Genomic DNA, 18630 nt, shown 5'->3' with positions numbered 1-18630 from the left:
AATTGTACGCGCACAAACTCACGTACACTTTTTTTCCGATCGGCATTCACAAGCAGCCGAAGCTGACGTTGCGACCCAACCGGTGCCTGCCGATCCACCCACAACTTTATCGCGCTTTCTATTCCAGGCGCCAGGCTTGTTTTCTGTACCATGTACCCGAACGTCTGTACGTATGAGGTCCACGTTACTTGATCCTCATAACCGTATTACGTTTACTCCAGGAATGAGCGAGGCTGGGACGTGACGAGATTTTTTTTAATTACTTGTCAGATTCTCACTCGTTTTTGGCGAAAATATTCAAGAGAGAGACGGGCAATTGGAATCGAAATTCAAGAACCGCGGTTCACTTTATCGAGGTCGACAAATGTGATATTCGTTGTTAAGATGGCTGCCGTAATTATTTTTCCGCAACGCGACAGCTGTGCAATTATATTGCAACTATTAATATTCAGAGTCAGATACGTGAATAATAACTGCGCTGTACGTTATTAGCATATAGTAATTACTATTACGCTAGTCGATTGGACGATTGAATTTCATTAAGCTCTCCCACTTCTCTCGATATCAATTATACAGATATACTCCCCTCTCTAGAGATTTTACTCGTTACTTCATTCATCAGTTTACTCGACGTCTTCAACTTTCTCTCTATCCAAGTCGTTGAATCGAGAAAAAGCAAATTAGATCGATTTCAAATTCATTAAATTTGAAGGAAAAAACAAAAAAAAAATATGTATAAACCAAGAGTGAATGAAGATAGTAATTAAAGATTCTGATTTTTTTCCTCACGAAAAAATTTAGAATTCTTCTCGTTTACACAGTTTTTCCATCTTCCACCTTCCGCAAGTCTTTCGCCTTTCATCTCTTACAAATTAATCTTGAAAGCTGTAACCCAACGTTCTCGGAGAAGCGGATGATCGGGAGTCTCGCTTTGAAGTATAATAGAGCAGCTAATCGGTTACGAGATATACAAGCACAGCACATGCCTATCACCGCATTCAAATTTTATTCCGGCTAGGACAGTTAATTGGTACAGTCCAGATAGACAGACAAGTCGGTTCGGTTCGATTCGGTTCTCCTCTCGGTCTGCTGTTTAACACACGCAACAACGTATTCACACCCACGAACACACAGTGGCACGCGATGGTTGAAAGTTTGGTATGTCATTCTGATTTATCGCGTTATAGATGCGGTTTGACGCTTGGAATTTATTCGTAGGAGGCAATTAGAGCGTTTCTACAATAGTTTTCGTTACCGTTGCCGTATCTCGGCGTGATAAGGTACGGTACACCTATTCGTAATACGTGCTGCGAAAAATAATAAACGAAAATAAAAAGTGTGAAGAAATAAGCCACAACGGATATATAACGAACGTGATGAATTTCACCGGCTAATTGAACCGTGATTGTCTCGAGTTTAGCCGAGATGTTATTAATTGTAAGACTATACAAACGGTATCGACAAGATAAATCATTTCTAATGAATCAAAGCTTGGAACTCGGTAACGAACAGCATTTATTGATTTATCGAAATAAATGTTTCGTTATTATTGTCAAATTTTAGTTGAGTCAAATGCGATTCGTTAACAATTAACAAATTTCTATCGATCATTATTTGTGGCTCGGTTAAAGTTTGATAATAATAACGAAACATTTATTTCGTCATGTTGATAGTAAATAAATCCTTTTCTCTGTTTTTTTTTTTTTTTTTTTCTCAACCTCCGTATTATCGAAATGCTTGATTGATATGGGAGAGTATTCAGTAACCGCATCGTACCCACTGCGAAAGTGCATCGTTGCAGAAAATAAGGTGTTCGAGTCGCTTTGCAGGCGCCAAGGATTTGCCCCGATATATGCCATTATAGTAATAATATTGACACAGGAGAACCGTCGCGGTGCAGAGACACGTACACGTACGTACCTGATTGCATACATTCAGGGATATAATTAGACGATAATTAACTCGCTAAAAGTGCCGCGTAAACTGCGGCAGGGCAACTGGGATGTGTAAATTGCAGGTTTTCCGTATATCCGAAGCGACGCTGCACGACAAGAAACAAGCCGGGGAATATCGCGTGTCCGCGAGACGTTGCCCGGTGAAATGTTGCGTTGCGATGATCTGGATGCCCGATAGATAAGCCGGCTGCAACCGCGTGCAGCGTCTTGTACGCGAAATCTACGAAGGTGGGATGAATTTCAAGGCGAAGAAGATTCCCGTACCCCATGCAGCTGGCGATGTTGGTCAGCCAAGAATGATCGATGCGTCGATTAATCGAGTCCGGCAAAATAATCGAACGCGACTCGATTGAATCGGTTAAAATTAATCGATCAATAAATTGTTTCGTCTTTTTTTTTTAAACGGTGTATGTGAAACCAAAATTTCGCAAATTTTAGTACTAAAAATATTAAAAATATTTTTCAATTTCAGGTGAAAATATTGAAACAGGTACTCGGTGAGTAAGACAATGATAACAATTGACAACTTGATCAAATAAATTGATATTGTATCGCGTCGTTCGTGGGAGTAGAAAAGAAAAACCGATCGTGAGGAAAAATAATCGGGAAGAAATAATCGATTTAATCGAAAGTTGATTAATTTTTGGTAGTTTTTAGTACCTACCGAGTGCAGCTTGTTGTTAGCTGCGATGCACGGAACTCGAAGCAGTGTCTCTGTGAATACGACACCATCGCAGAAACGTAGGTATATTTTTTTCGTAATTCATCCGGAAAGCGAAACGACGCGTAAAGTGATTTGCGATCGTATCTGGCAGCCGCCCACATCAGCAATCCGTGCGACGCCCTCGCCGTCAGGCAATCTGTTTTTCATCTCGTTCTTTCCTCTTCTCATCTCCACGCATTACAAGCCACACGAAATGATTCACTCCGAGACTTCATTCACTAATATATAAATTTATGTAACGCGAACGCGTTTTACGCGTCTTTCCACGCGTGTTTTTCGTACACAAGTTATCGGTTTCTACCACGGTAGAGCGAGTCTGCGGATGCGCGTGCGCGGAGTACAGAAAATACCACTTTTCAGTACTCGGAGTTGAAAGTGGTATATTCCGTACCGCGCGCATGCGCTGTTGCGAACAAATCTGACATTACGCGACCCTAACCTCAATTTCGTGCTTCGTGAAAAACGCGTGACGTACTCTTGTTGTATAAAGAATCGCGTGCAACAAGGTGGTGACGATCTTTTCGATTCACCTACGACTCACATTTCAGACTTACGTTCGGTACAAGAAGACTGATGTTGTCTCCTTGTTACACGGTACAGAAATAAGATATTTATTCGAATTACGCGTGTGAAAATTATTTCCAACTATCGAAAACCAGTTTCAAAAAACTTGCTATTACAATAGTTTATACCAGTCGACATTCCTCACTTCGTACATACTTAAGCCTAATTGGTACAAAAAGTTTCTCGTCACCTTTAAGGAAGCCTTCCGATATCAGTTGGAAAGTAAACTTGAATAACTTATCACTCGATTTAGATTTATTGGAACATCATGTTTGCTTTTTACATGTACATTTTTTCTTCAATATTTTTTCGATATTATTTTCAGTTCAGATATTATTATTTTTTTTTTTTTTACAATATTTTTATTCCAATTACAAGTTATTACTCGAGTCGTTACATTACAGTTTGGTGTGTGTGTGTTTGTGTTTACATTATACTTATTCTCAATTTCACCTAATTACTTATTTAATAATTTCTTTTTCTCGTTTATTTTATCAATAGTAGTTTCTTCCGGTTGTTGTTCAGATCATCAAAGTTATTTCTCCCCCGTTGTAAAATTCATCTTGTAATGCTTTTTTGCGAAACACTCAAGACATTACCGCTGATTTCCTTTAGTTCGTATTACATTTACGGTAAAACGCGTGATTTCGTGAAGTTATCTCACTCGCATATTCAGATAATAACCAAATAACGTCTTATCCAGCTTTACAATTTCTAATGAAAATATACCGAGATTATCTGCTTACGAGTAATGGGCAAGATTTACAGGTAGCGTGAAGGGATTGAATTTCCAGCATCGAATGTGCGTACCTAATCCCGAGCCTCGGTGTATTAAAGAAACGCGATGTAAACTCGAGTTTCGACACATTAAAAGGGATGGGGGGTGGCGGCGGTCTACGGATCGTAAAAAACCGTAAAATGCCCTTAGAAGGTGACGGTTAATCAGTGCTCGCGGAAGGCTAATGACAAGAGATAAACTGTTCCTGGAGGCGTGGGTGGCTGAGGTGAACCCGAGAGCCTTAAATACGGCGCCAAAGGGGAGTGGAAGGGGGAAAGAAAGGGGGCCGCGAGTTATTGATCGTTATTGCTCGAAACACGTTCCTCGTTTTCGATCGCGGAACAAGCCGATCGCGGACCACACCGAAAGAGTCAATTCCACGGTTAATTAGCCGCTGTCAATGGCTGTAAGTCCCAGAATCACGGCCCGCTTCATCTTCTGCGGAAGAGCACCTTCCCGCGAGAGAGACAGAGAGAGAGAGAAAGAGAGAGAGAGGCGTCGAATTATTTCTCCTCTCCGAATCCTGCGATCGGTACAAAAATTTACCGTATTTGGTTAAACCGGCGTCTCTTTCTACGTTTGGTGTTCATTACGTGGGACCTCCTGCACTCACGTGGGTGAATAAGTCCTGCATGGTATTTTCATTTTTACACTGTTATTATACCTGCCCATACCGGCGTTTTATTAACAGGTATAATACGTTGAAACTGAACGGCGACGAATAATTAGATGGTGTAAACCGCGGGACGTCCGAGTGTCTCTTTTCTTATTATCGTTTACACAATCGATCGTAGTGCGAGGAACAAACTTCGTTTATTCACGACGCTGATATATATACGTATATGGGGTGGTGAAAGTTCTCTGAAGAAAAAATTCCGGGCACAATCAAAATACGTTGCCAGGTATTACGACGGTAAACTTTAACGAGAAATCATCCTTGTTCCAAGTATTGCAAACTTTATTGAAAATTGACTTTTCTTTCAAACGCTCCATTTCGGCAACAATACCAAAAACCAAATTATCCTGTTTGCAAAAAGCAGCACTAGTACAAGTTGACGTGAGTTTACACCAGTCCATTTGACCCGATTCTATTCCGTATAGCTATACAACGACTCGAACTTGCAATTGAACAAATTGAATTTGAAGTTGAAATTGAGGTCATGGAAAGTAACCGTATACACATAAATAGTTAAAAATCATGGATACGAGTAATACATTTTTTCGGCTGTATGTGATCGTTTTCATTGCGGAATTATCGACTCAGAGAATTGGCGATCAAGTCGCTCCGAATGCGATTTTCGCTAAATTTTACACAGTTTCAGGTGTCGTGTGCCGTTTTCGTAATATCGAACTAGGAACAAAAACAAAATTAAAAAAAAAAAAAAAAACAACAACTGACGGACAAAAACTATGAGAACCTTTTTCGCGATTAGTCGGATGAACCTTCACGAGTCGAATCGCCTTTTTCCCCTGTAATCGGTGAATCGATCAACTCACCGCTGAGAAAAGATCGAGGCGGTTCGAGCGAGAGGCAAACGGTGACCATTCGGCGAGGTAAAAGAGGATGTACTTAAGGCCGAGCCGTACCTTCGCGCTAATTGACACCTCCTTACGACCGAGCAGGACTGGGACGGTCGCAATTTGTAAAAAGAAGTAGGTACCTACCCAACCGGCGCGGGTCATTCGGCGACTTCGAAACTGCCGAGTGCAGAGCGCATCTCTTTCCGCACGATCTGAACGGCGACGCGACGCGACGCGACGACTCCGACCGGCGCACAAATACCATAATAATTGGGCCCGAACGAACGCCCACGCCGGCATAAATACGGCTTAACTTTTATTATTCCTTCATTTCAAGTCTTATTTTTTTGTTTTACGGATTTCTTTTTCTCAACTTGCCGCCCGCGTATACATATATATATATATATCCGAACGAAGACGACGATCGCGGTTATGACAGCGATATCTTGTTGCGATCGTTTTTGATATTTAGTTCACCGAGGAACGAGAGATTACGTTCACCCTGCAGGAGATGAAAGAAAAAAAGTAAGAAAAACAAATAAACAAACGAAACACCATTCGACCCGATCTCATTTCCTCGATCCTGTTACTTATAATTGCGCCAAGGAGCAGCTCGAATACTTTGAAGCAGTCTGATGAAACAAGCCGGAGGTTTTTGCCACCGCATGACGACCCTCTTCTCTGCTCGTAAGATCTCCTCGGTCTTTCTTCGCAACGTGTGTCCGCGCGCGTTTGCGTGTGTGAGCGTGTGTGTGTGTTAGTTTGAAAGGAGACGACGATTCGCAACTTATCGCGTGGGTTGCCCACGACATTCCGGATCATCAGCGTCGGTCTAGTCGGCATCATCTTTGTCGTCGTTTCACTACGGCTGAATGTGACAGATAGGCAAGGTTTTCTTTAGGAATGGTAAAAATTTTACAAACTAGGATCGAATACTTGATAATAAAACCTCGCGCTCCACCACGCCTCCTATGTGTAACATCTCCCGAGTGTCGATTCGAATAACTTGAATAAAATTATGAGATACTATTTAACTGTTATGTTTAAAGGCAAATTAGTTGTCTTTGGCGTGAAAAGAAATTGGTGAAACAAGAAGTTACTGGAAAATCGATCCATCTGTTCGAGAAATCATAACTCACTGAATTTTTTATATTTTGAGCTGAAAATTGACTGAGCAACTCTCAAAACGCAGGTATTTAATTAAAAAAAAAAAATATTGAGTGAAGTTGAATATTTGTAAAAAGAATGAATTAACCATTTTTACGATATTTCGTTATTTGTCTTGCATCAAATTAGATTATTTTGGATGTTGTTCATTTGGAATTAACGGGAAAGATGCCGCGGGGTCATTTTGACCCCGCTGTGTAGCGTAAGAATTAATATTGTACGATCGTTATTGAATTAGTTACGCTAAATTTACTGCAGCCGTACGATCTAAATATCAGATAACGATCTTACTTCACTTTTCAGACAGGAAATTAACGCCGTTGTATCCTGCATTTTGTATGAACTGGTTGAATACTCTGTGAAAGTATTCGACATCAGGGCGATGGACGACGTGACCCGGTGTAATAAAGACAATCACGCCGAATTCAATTAAACCGACAGTCGGCACGACATGTTTTTATGTGTATTGGCTGATGCATAAGCTATGCTCTGTCAGACTGAATTACCCTTTCACAGACATTCGTAAAAGTTTAAAAATGAAATGTGGGACACCGTCGGGTCGGTCGTTTCGTCGAGTCCGGAAAGAATCGACTTTCCGTACACCAGGTTTGTCCTTACTCGGGGCATTGAAGAATTTTTTCCTCTTCACCCTGAAAAACAACTTCGAATGATTCAAAAACAATTGCCTAATTTTTTCACAAATTTATTTCAACTCTTAAGATAGTCCGCTTTGCGATCGAAGTTTCTTATGGAAATAACATGGGAAAAACTTGTCTTCTCGGTATATATTTCATTGTAAGAGTAACAATGTTCCAACAAATCTGTAACCGCGAGGTTTTAGTGAGAAACAAAATACACATCATCCTACCATGCAATCTTAACGAATTGCACACCCTCGAAATCCGACTTCTTCTCATATTTCCCCATTTTTTCCCCTTAATACACATCAGCTGCAGTTTGAGAGGAAACACAAGTCGAGATAGGAACTTCCGGGCCTCGGGCGAGTTTCAGGACTAGTCAGGGAGTAGCGCCGACTCCTGTATCCTGCACGCGACTCTCCGTCCCTTGTAATCATCCTCAAGCAGCTCTTTAGCGGCCCTGAAGCAGAGCGTTTGGGATGTAAATTTGAGAATGGGGAGTTCGGGGATAAAAACGATCTCTTCCGTTCGAAAGCGATTTCAGTTTTCACTTTCACGAGGTTCCTTTGGCATTCGGCTCCGCTGAATGAGAGTTGAATGACGCAATGATGAGATAATGAAAACCGAGTTGAATCGGAATAATTTCAAGGAGAAATGGAGAAGGGCCGATCGCCTGTAGGAGACAGATTAATGGGGGCCAGATGGTTCAATGAAACAATGAAGCGTATTTGGGGGCTGGGCGATTAAGCGTGGCTTCGGTGTTTTCAACGATGATTGAATCCTTTCGGGAACCGATTGTGCATCGTTAACAAGAGAGACCCGAGTTGCGCGTGGGAGGCGTATTTTCGATTGAATGGACAATACCGGCTCGCACAAATAACCGTACGCAGATGATAATGATCGATTTATTGGCCGGCTGTACGCCGCTCCGTAACGATACGCCTCTTTATTCGATGACGTTATTATTTATTCGGCATTCAGCCGCGGCTCGATTGTCTCACCGAACAAATTATCATCTTGTTACAATATCGTTGCGCAACCCCGAAGCTACGCGTAAGCCGGTACCAAAATCAAAGCCGAGGGTATATTCAAAGGCTCGGTCAATGCTCGTAGGTATTTCGTTATTGCGTAAAACTCGTATTATAACATACAGGTGCACATTGAAGACGGGATCATTGTGTGCCGTAAGTTGATTCTACACCGGCTGGCGGGAAAATGAGAAACGGGACTTCCAAGGCCTTCCAATCGAATGACATTATTCCTACGGTGGATTCAATTACGCGGTACAAAAGAAAATCTGATCAAGACGCGAAAGGAAAGCATACAATGGCGCGAGACACTTTCCAAAACTGCGTCGTGGATTTTCAGCAAACCTATGACATAACCTGGGACGAAAAGGGCGTCTGGAGGCTCACGCGTTCGCTCGTAAACCGGATATTCATGCCTCAACGCCCGCCTGCGCGTCTATGGAAGTTTTTCAATTTTTACAGTAGGTACCGATGGGTTCCTCGGGCCGGAGATCATATATCGAATTATAAATTTACCGGTAGTAAAACAATCCCTTCACCTTTAACAGCTACCGCCATTATTCTTACTGGCCAGCTGATTGGATAGCCGATACGGCGGCTCGCACCGGCTTGTAAATTGTACCGAGCTCCATCGATCCTCACCTCAACCGATCGCTTCACGCGGATCGACGAGTGTAGGTATTAGAACTCCACGTGGTCTCGCGAATCCGGAATTAGTTGCCGTCGGTTATTTTCCTCGATTCCACCGCAGCCACTTTCCTCGGTCGATCGGTCGCTGACCCACAACGTGCAGCAGTGAAATTGTGTTTTTAGAATATCGGCTCGAGGCGCGCCCGTCGCTTTTTGCCTCCTAAAAAAGGTATCGAAGAAAAGCGTCTCTCGGTGGCCGCGAGTTGTCGGGTTAAAAGACCGCCTACGTCGCGACGACTTCTGTATTAGGGTAAAACTGCCCCCAGCTGTACGGTTCGATTAGGTTTACTTACGATCGATCCGGTTGCGTCTAAGGGCATGCCAACTTCCATCGCGTGTCTGGTCTCCATGCCGTATAATCCTCCCCCCTGGTCCTCGAGTCCAGCTATCCCGGCCGCATCCCGTACCTATTAGGCGTGTGTCAAACGTCGGACATTTATTGAGCCGGATCAGCTCCCCTTCCTCCGGAATGTCGGGCCGCAAGTTTGCTGATTTTACCAGATGAGGACAGCCTCCGCAGGCTCGATATATCGCCGCTCGCGCCGGCTTGTAAAGGTACCAGAGGAGTCGACCAGCGTACTACGCTTGAGAAATTCATTCTCGTTCGCGTTGGTGGTCGCAAGGCATTCCATATTACACGTACACTCGCTCGTCGACTTTGCGACCAGCTCTCTTAAATCCACCGCGAACCGTCACTTCGCCTCGAATTCGAATCACCAGCTGGTGAAGGAGCTCGAAAAGGAGAAGAAATTCGGTCCAACAACCCGGCGTTCAACTCCAAGGAAAGTTTGGATAGTAGGCAAAGCGAGCGTTGTGTTGTGGGTGGAACGCGGCATATATGGGCACACCTACGTACACCCGTAATACATTTATTCATGTTAGCCACGGGTTTAAGTATTGTATTCGGCGACCCGTTAGACAATGGGCTAGGGGCGTCGCCGCGCCGCCGGCTTTCGAACGCCACCCAGAGGCGACATTGCCCGCGGTGAAGAGACTCGAGAAGAGCGATTCTTACTCGTACCATTACACTCCGCTTCTCGTCTACACGCGGTGTGTGTCGACTTTAATTTATTTTCAATTCTCATACCAGGCGCCTGTTCCGCTAGTCGTTCTTCGTCCTCTCGGTCCCCGCTCTAGACGGTTGCACTCGTTCTCAAAGCGTGCCGGATGGATCGTTGTCTTCAAGATGTTGACACCAATTACAAATGATCGCATGTTTTTACTCCAACTCTCTTAAATTCATACCAGTTTATTTGGGCCAAACACTTCTTCAGAGAATTCTAATTCCTAATCGTATTCTTGTTCCAAGTTTAACGGTCAAAATCTACTTCTTCGTTGGGTCGCCTAGTCTGTGCCGCGCCTTGGTATAAATGATTTCAACGCGTTTTGCGAATGTGGGTTACTTATTTCCATCGCGTCACCCTCAGACATTCCGATATAGATAATTCATTCCGTGCTCAGCTTCCAGTCGGCCGTTGCTTTCTCGTTATCTGGCTTCAAATTATCACCCGCATAAAACGTTAAAGAAGAAGTCTGTTTCTAGATACCTAGTCATTGGCATTGAGTGGAAGAAGTTGTCGTACACGAGCATAGCACCCTACCAAAACCAAATCTCTATTGATTCTGAGGAATAATTGTGATCCGCATGTTTTTGACCACCACCTGAACTTGCTTCAGTCCGGAATCGGTGAAACAGTCCATTCTTCCTCACCGGTGAGATCAAGCACCACACCGCACTTTACAGAGTTGGCTGAATTTTGGAGAACTGATCACGTGACGTGGGGCGCAGGCATGGATGATGAACGGGACCACCGCAGCGAGGACACCGCATACACCAAGGAAACACTTCATCTGAAACAGAATACGTCGTTTCCGAGATGAGCCTGGCCCCGGGACCTCTGGCTCGCGGGAGGGCCCGAGGCCCAGGATCCGTGGGTTGCCCGGTCCCTTGATAGGCGCGGCACGTACGCGGGGCAATCAAAAGATGGTGCTCCTTTTTGACCCCAGCGTCGTGTCAGTTTCGTCTTCGACTTTGGAGCCACGTTTCAGGCGGGATCAAGGCGCGGGGAATTTCGGCTTTGCGTTTCGTTATATACGCTCCGGGGACTTGTTTACAGCTCTCATCGTCACGGGCTTACACGAGGATCCGGTGACTAGTCCATCCCGGTAACGACCGTGTTAACTCTTCGGTCTCTCGTATCGAGGCGCGGGTCGATTGATTCGTTTATTTATTTCATTCGCCACCTTATAGGGCAGCCGCATTCTCGCGATTGATTTAGGCCCGTTCGTCGAACGTTGACTGGCTGTCCGCGTCTCAATCCGCTCTCGGTGCTGTGAAATTGTTTAGTTTGGCTTTTTAACGAACACCAACGAGTCCTGATCCTCGATTTCCCGGCTCTCTTTCCAGCCCGTGTCACCTGTGATCGCACTCCAACTGCGGGGACGTTGAGTCGATGGTAGGTATTTACATCCACGCTTAGCCGTGCGTGTAATCCAGGCACACACGGCGTTCGTCAGCCTATGAAACCGAAGCCGTTAAGTCGGAGACGCTAAAAAGCTCGCTCCGGCTTCAAGGTGGCGTGTTGAATAAGTATTTCTCACGTCTCGAGGGCCCGGAAAGAGAGTCCTAAAACGGGGACCAGGTTTTCTGGTGCTCACCCTCACCTCACTGCGCGTCATTAAATGTCTCCATTTATTTTCACACTCATCGGAATCCCACGCGAATTCATCCGCACGTGGATCCAGGTGATCAGGATGCGCGTACACACGGTATACCATATACAATATAACCGCGTGTCCATTCAGGAAATCGTGTCGCTTTCTCGCACGATGAATCACGTTCGCGTTTTACGTAAGGCGGCGTTCGCAGTGCAGTCCGCTCGCTGGTACACGCCGAGATCGACTCCTGGTCCGGTATCACTCCGGGGTAAAAAATCCGTGCAGTATGTTCATCAAGCCCGGAGAGTGGATGTTCATCTCATCTTCGCTCGACTCGGCCGGGCAAAGCATGCATGCAATGTGTAACGGGAACATCAGGACTCGGGCCACTCGAGTTCCTTGATTGAAGCAGTGGGTGGCCTCTGGTAATGGACCTCTAATCACGGTCAGCCATTGATTACACTGTCCTACACGGATTTTGCATCACGAACCAGCCAACGACTGGCCGCCCTACCGACTGGCTAGTACGGCTATTTCGATGCCGAATACGAATGAGTTAATAGAAACTTTTCGTCGAGTCACGGTTTCGAGAAAATTCGTTCTAATGCAGGCAAAAAATCCCCTCGAGCCCCGTTTCGGGAACACGATCGGCACCAGGTGCGATGGAAATTACATCCTAACTTTGATAGATGAAGAATTGCCGAAAACGTTGAGAAAGAGGAACACAGTATCTTTTTCTGGACAATTTGGCCTGAATGTCGATTTTGCTCTTTCGATATTCGCCCCTCGACCCTCGACTAGATTCTCGAGTCCGAAGGGTTTACGACGTGGGATCATTTTTCCCTGCATCGGTATCCTTCCACGTTGAGCAAGTGCTTCGAATGGAATGCAAATATTCTCCAACGATCTTTATGATTATTGCCAGCTGAATATGAGCTCTGGCTCTACATTCCGGTTAACGCCAGGTACGACTACCTACGTATGCCAAGCTGCCCGTCGTGGGCTCGCCCAGGAGTCCCTGGATCCCCGATCGAGACATGCAGGGTGGTAATTTCTCCTCACACCTTTGCGGACAACGCCTGTAGTGCGATTTGACCTGACCTTAAAATAACATCGTTTCGCGTGCACCGGTTGGACAAGAACAGGGTCTGATATTTTCAAGTTAGTATAATACAGGAGGAAGAATGAATGAGAAGTGGACGAAAGGAGAGGGTCGAAAAACGGTTTACTGTCTTTTTCAGAGATGATATTCCTCGGTGGCGGGGAACGAAGCGCTGAGAGGTATGGAGTCGTAAAGATAACAGCATAAAGCGGGAATAAAAGTGTTGACCGGCTCGTTTTGTGGTCGGATAGGTATCGTATCGAGGTGCGACGGCATGGTGTGGACGAATCAGCCGGAATGAGCGACATCGAAATCTAATCACGCTAGCGGGGGACAACCCGGGTTGAATATAATCGTTTCGCCCGTACCGATAGCGTTCGAATCGAACATGCGCCAGTCGCATACCGACGCACTCCACCTGCCTGGGTGTATTACGTGTACCTGGGAGTCGGTGGCCAGTCCGCATGTGGGCACGGCTCAGCCGTAGGTAAATACTGCGTTAGACGAGCGGAGTAAGGAGGATGGAAAACGGAGAGCGAGAGAGAGGCGAGAGCGTGAGCGTGTCCACATGGAAAGGCAGTGGCCTTACAAGGACGGGGGCGACGTGCTTTACAGACAGATCGGCTTTCCGCGTTGTTCGCCTTCGCGTCACGGTTTGTACATTTGCCGCACGCCTTGCCTCGCCTCGCCTCGACTATCCTCCGGTGGGTACCTTTTCCACCGTAGTCCAGTTCCAGCTCCAGGAATCCACCGAGCTGCGGACTGCATGCGCAAACTTATGCCGACTTCCACCAGCCGGGCTGCTCCCCTTCTTGGATCCTCTCGTTACCGTCTCTTTACTTGAAGCCAATATTTCCTCAGTGATCTCGGACGAGTCGCAGGTGGCTCTTTGCCACCTGTTGCGTGGCTCCGACATTTTCCAGGTCCAAATCACTCGGCTTGATTTTCTCCGTTTATTGGGCTCTGCGTGTTTTGTCTAGTCGGATTTTGCTGGAGACGTGATCGAAGGATCCAGTCGCACGGCGCGATGGTCCTTCTAGGTTTTGACTAACGATGGAAAGACACCTGCAGGAGCCGGTCCTGCTGTCTTCCTTTTCCCAAGTTCCTGGACCCTGAGGAGTCGACGTCACTCTGTACTCGCATACAACAACAAAGGAATTTAATCGACCGTTTCCACGAAGCTGTGAAGATGCCGCATTATCAAGTTTCAACCAATTTCGAATGCAAATGCCTTTATATCTCGTTCACTCCGATCAAAATCCGACACGGAAGGCTTCGGGCTATGGCGCGGCAATTTTCCCCCAAATCAAACATACTTCGAGATCGAGATTAAAAGCCTTTCTTCGAAAATCGACACTGCTGCACGCATGCTTGCAGCACAATTTTAACACCGTTTCTACTCTTACGGAAATGTTTTTACTCGCATGGTGTTGCAGCGCGTAGGTTTCAAACTCTTCTCGATTCTCTGAAGCTTCTCCTGAGTAGAATTTTAATATTCTGGATCTGTGAGAACCCACTCGCAAACGGGTCGCCGCTAATGGTCCCTATTTATCCTATGACGTAGGTACGTATATCCGAGTGGTAAGATGGCATCGTTTGAGAAACTTTCAGTGCCTCTGCTTGGGGGCAATCACGAGGGCCGGCAAAAGTGAAAGGAAATGAGTTTCGAGAATTCTGAATCGATGATCAGGATGGGACAGCGAATCAGCGGTCAATGATCGGCGACCGTCGCGGCTTCGATCACGTCACGAAACCACAATTGGAACCACGAAAACTCATCCGACAAATCTGGAACATGTTCAAGAGGGATTGGAGGAGACAGAGGGGGTGGTTTACAGGTGAATCAGAACTACAAATACGTGATACTCGAAATTGTCGAAGGTTTGGAAACTATATTCCTGAACGAGAAAAAATGGCAGGGCAAAGATAAGAAGGAGGTTTGAAACGCGAGGGAACGTCGAGCCCGGAATTTCGAAACGGACATCGGCTAAACCCTGCGAGGCAAGTTCCGCGCTATGAAGAATTGCGAAATGGTCGCGAAAAGCGCGTCGAGTGACCTTATTCGCACAGTCGCAGTTCTAGTTCACGTGGTCCGGGGCGCAGGGCGTGGAGTTCCCGTACCAGGAAGTACTAAAAGGAGTTTTATTGGACTCGCTAATGACGTAATAAGACGCCTCATGCCCGAGATGTCTCAGGGCGACGCGGGCGTAGGTATAAGGTGCAAGGCTTCGCCTGTATGCAACCACACGCACGTAACCACCAACGATTTCAACTACAAACAGTTCCGGTTCTGGGGCACAACCGCAGCGCCGTCGTTTCTGCCCCGAATTATAATAATTGTGAATTACGTTCCGCAGTTTACTCTGTCGTAAAATTTAAATATACGTATTTCGGCCAAATTATCGCCAGGAGACACGTCCACCGCCCTTTACTTAGTCACCGCTGTACCACTTCGAGGTATTGCGCATTTTACCATCGATGATTCGCGACCACCGCGAGGTCCTCTTGTATACGTCGACCTCTCCCTCCAGTTACGGATTTTCGCCGTAAGATGTTGCTCAGACTTTGAACGAAGACGACGAGGAAGTCATTAGAGAAGAGGTACCAGTCACAGTGTTTTCGAATCGATGAGCATCTTTCGCACGACGAGAAGAAGGTCGTCGTGGAGGAAGAAGAGGACAAGAATGAGGGTACAAAAAAATCATCTGGTCAAAGAGTATTGTTAAATTTTATTTCAGAACTCCCGGCGGAGCTGATTCGATCGGGTACAAAGTTGGTGATCCGGAGGCACGCGAGGAACAATAACCATAAATTTTGACGAAACTGATTATCAGAGGCTACTCGGTCCGCCATTGGCCGAGGTAATGATAGTGCCCGGTTCATTCAAGTGTTACTAATACCAGAACGCGACCGCCGATCGCGGTTCACAGCTACTTTGGGATCATGGGAGTTGGTCATGTCGAGGTGTAGCCACAACGGCAGCCAGCATGCGCTACGTACCACAGTTTCCACGCAGCTTACGCAGCTCTCGAAGCCCCCCGCGGTCCGGCTCGTCGGTGCGCCGTCGAAACCGGTATTTTACTCCTCTCGGCCTCCGTCTCCGCCTCCGCCGCCTCCGCTGGGCAACCACCTCCGGGTCCTCGTCGTCCTCCGCGTCGAGAAGACTGCGATCAGCGGTCCGAGACCCGTAATTATCGCTTGATTTCGGGGCAATGAGTGCCCGGCTACCGTCGGCCCCTGGGGCATCATCCTCGGAGGCGGCAGCACCTCGCGAGGAGGCCGGAGGATCGATCGATCGATCCGCTCGCGAAAGAAGCGGCGGCGTTTCGATTCGATTCGATCCGAGCCGAAACGCGTCTGGTGAAAATTGAAGCGACGATGTTGCGCTTAGATCTGCGGCCGCCCAACGCGTCGCGTTGCGTTGCGTCTTATCGCTGGTGCTGCTGGTGCTGCGCGGTGTTTTACCGGTGATTAGTAGCTGGATATCAGGAGCCGAGATCACGGGCTGAATCGAGTGTCAGTTATTAGCTGTAATTAATGAATAAAATACAGTTAGCCTCGTTACTGCCGCCGCGCCGCGCGCTGCTCGAAGACCGTTCGAGTTCGCCCGGCCAGATTTAGCTCTGGGCTGTTTAAGGCTAAATTCTAACCTCTCTAAGCACCTAAGCACCTCGATTCTATACGACACACCTGTGCGCCCGGCTCGACCCGCGTTGCACGTTACTTGAGAGACTCGGAATTAGGCCTGCGGTCGGTACACCCAACAGTCGTTCTAACGACGTTGCGTGTAGTGACAAACTCCCCGCAGTCAAGACACCGGTTGCGATTTCTGTAATAGACGTACGCCGCGGCCGCTGGAAGTCAAATAAGTATACATAGTGTCCGGTGGTCCTGGAAATGTCCTTGAATATTGCTTCTCCTTCAAAGGTCCTGGAAACTATCTTCGAATTTTTCTCGTGTCCTGGAAATATTATATTTCCAATGTCCTTGAATAACCTGAAAATGTCCTGGAAATGGCCTTGAATTTGTGACAGATTTTTTAGTGAATACCAAGGAATATACCTCCCTACGCAGAACCAGTACAGACTCCCTTCTCTTCGTCTTTACTCCTCACTTTTTCTCTTCCTCTTATCTACTTATTCGAGAATCTTCCCAGGGACGAAGATCTCTAAGATATCGATTTCGCGTGTTTCCCCCTTCGTTTTCGCAGTATTCTGCAAGTTAGTATCCTACCCGAAATGAATTCGCACCCGATAACTTCCTGACCGGATGGTCTTTCATTATCCTTGTTGGTTTTTGTCCCGATGCATTTGGTAAGGCCCGCGCGCCGAGCCAACCTGCTGGACAATTGTTGTCCGTCCTTCTCTGCTACTCTCGGCTCCACAACATCGTCCAATCTTTTACTGCCCGCGGACGCGCGCGGGGTCTCGCGTGCTGTTGACCCTTTTTCACTACAGGTGAGCTGGGAGGGGCCCCTGGACAGGTAGATACACCTAACCTGTGCTCGTGCACCTTACGCAGGTAGATAGGTACCGTACCGATGCGCGGACTCGCGTGAGAATCCGATATCCGGAGGACTTAGAGCTCGAAATTCGGCCTCGTGTGGATTTCGGTTCTTCTGTTTTTGTTTTTTTTTTTTGGGTATTCCGATCATAAAGAGGCTTCACTATTGACGGAAGAACTGGAGAACGTAGTTGAACAATACTTTAACTTAATGAAAGTTTGGTCTCTATTCAAATTTTTTGAATTTTCAACTCCAATATGGCGTTTACTCGAAATCTTGAAGAACCGATAACTTCGGAAATTGTTAATCAATCTTGATGAAATTTGGTCAGTAAATTTGTGCCAACTGTTTTTATGTGCGTGATTTTTTTGATATTTCAACGTTCATGAGATTCGGTGCAGCAGTATTTCGAATTTTTGAGGTGGGATACTCTGGATATTTTCAGTGATTTTGACACGATGAAACTGATAATTCCAATACCCGTAAACTCGCACCACAACCATGTTTCTTTGCGCGACAGCATCACCGCGTACGTCGTATGCGCGAAAGACTTACTATCTAATTCGGAGTGACGAGTTTGTACACAGAGGTTGGTCTGCGTACCGGAGGCATCAACCTCTTGGCGTTGGTGGGGAGGTGAGGTTACACACCGCGGAGTAAAGGAGATTGTGTAAAGGTATCTATGGAGGCATTTATTGGTTGCCCGGCGTAGACGGGTGTAAGAGGCTGGCGGCGGCTCGATCAACGTCGAGCGACGAGGTGTACTTAGCCTCGACAAGGACGCTCTTGAAAATGTCGGCTAAGCGAGTGACGACGACCACCGCCGGGCCGCCGGTGTCCACTTCGACTTCTTCGCCTTCGCCTTCTTCTCGGTTCATTCTGCCCACGCCGTTCCTCGGCGAACGTCACTTATTTGATTATTAATTAACGCTTCATTAGCCCGGCGCATTCCACGGCCTGGCCACACCGTAACCAAAACAAACTACTAATTGTCCTTGGTCTCGGACCTATGTCCTATGCTCTCCGTACAGTCGGTAAGGTTCGACACTTCCAATACTGATTTTACACCTGGCCGTTAGTCACGATTAGGTATTACAAAATAATGGATACGCGGGTACGGTTCTATCGGTTTCTCATCTGTTTTTTCCCAATTCTCTTACAGCCAGGTACCCGCAATCTGCTTACCACGGTCAAAGAACCGAACGGTGAGTCTCGTGTCCGACAATGATCCACTGCCAATCTATTCCGGCCCGGCTGTTTGACAAGTGGAAACGGTAATCGTACACGCTTGGAATATGGAA

At 46.4% G+C, this 18630-nt stretch overlaps 1 long non-coding RNA gene across 1 annotated transcript; it reads right to left on the bottom strand.

Annotated features, from left to right (window-relative positions):
* Nucleotides 1-15922: 15922 nt before the first annotated feature.
* On the bottom strand, nt 15923-17326 carry LOC124175393. The gene is made up of 3 exons (XR_006869154.1): nt 16888-17326; nt 16476-16786; nt 15923-16353 (listed from the first exon to the last, which is right to left on the bottom strand). It is a non-coding gene; the product is annotated as an uncharacterized LOC124175393 (long non-coding RNA).
* Between the last annotated feature and the right edge of the window lie 1304 nt (nt 17327-18630).

This window comes from Neodiprion fabricii, chromosome 2, assembly GCF_021155785.1.
Source record: "Neodiprion fabricii isolate iyNeoFabr1 chromosome 2, iyNeoFabr1.1, whole genome shotgun sequence".
NCBI lineage: Eukaryota > Metazoa > Arthropoda > Insecta > Hymenoptera > Diprionidae > Neodiprion > Neodiprion fabricii.
This window is presented reverse-complemented; position numbering and strand designations above follow the sequence as displayed.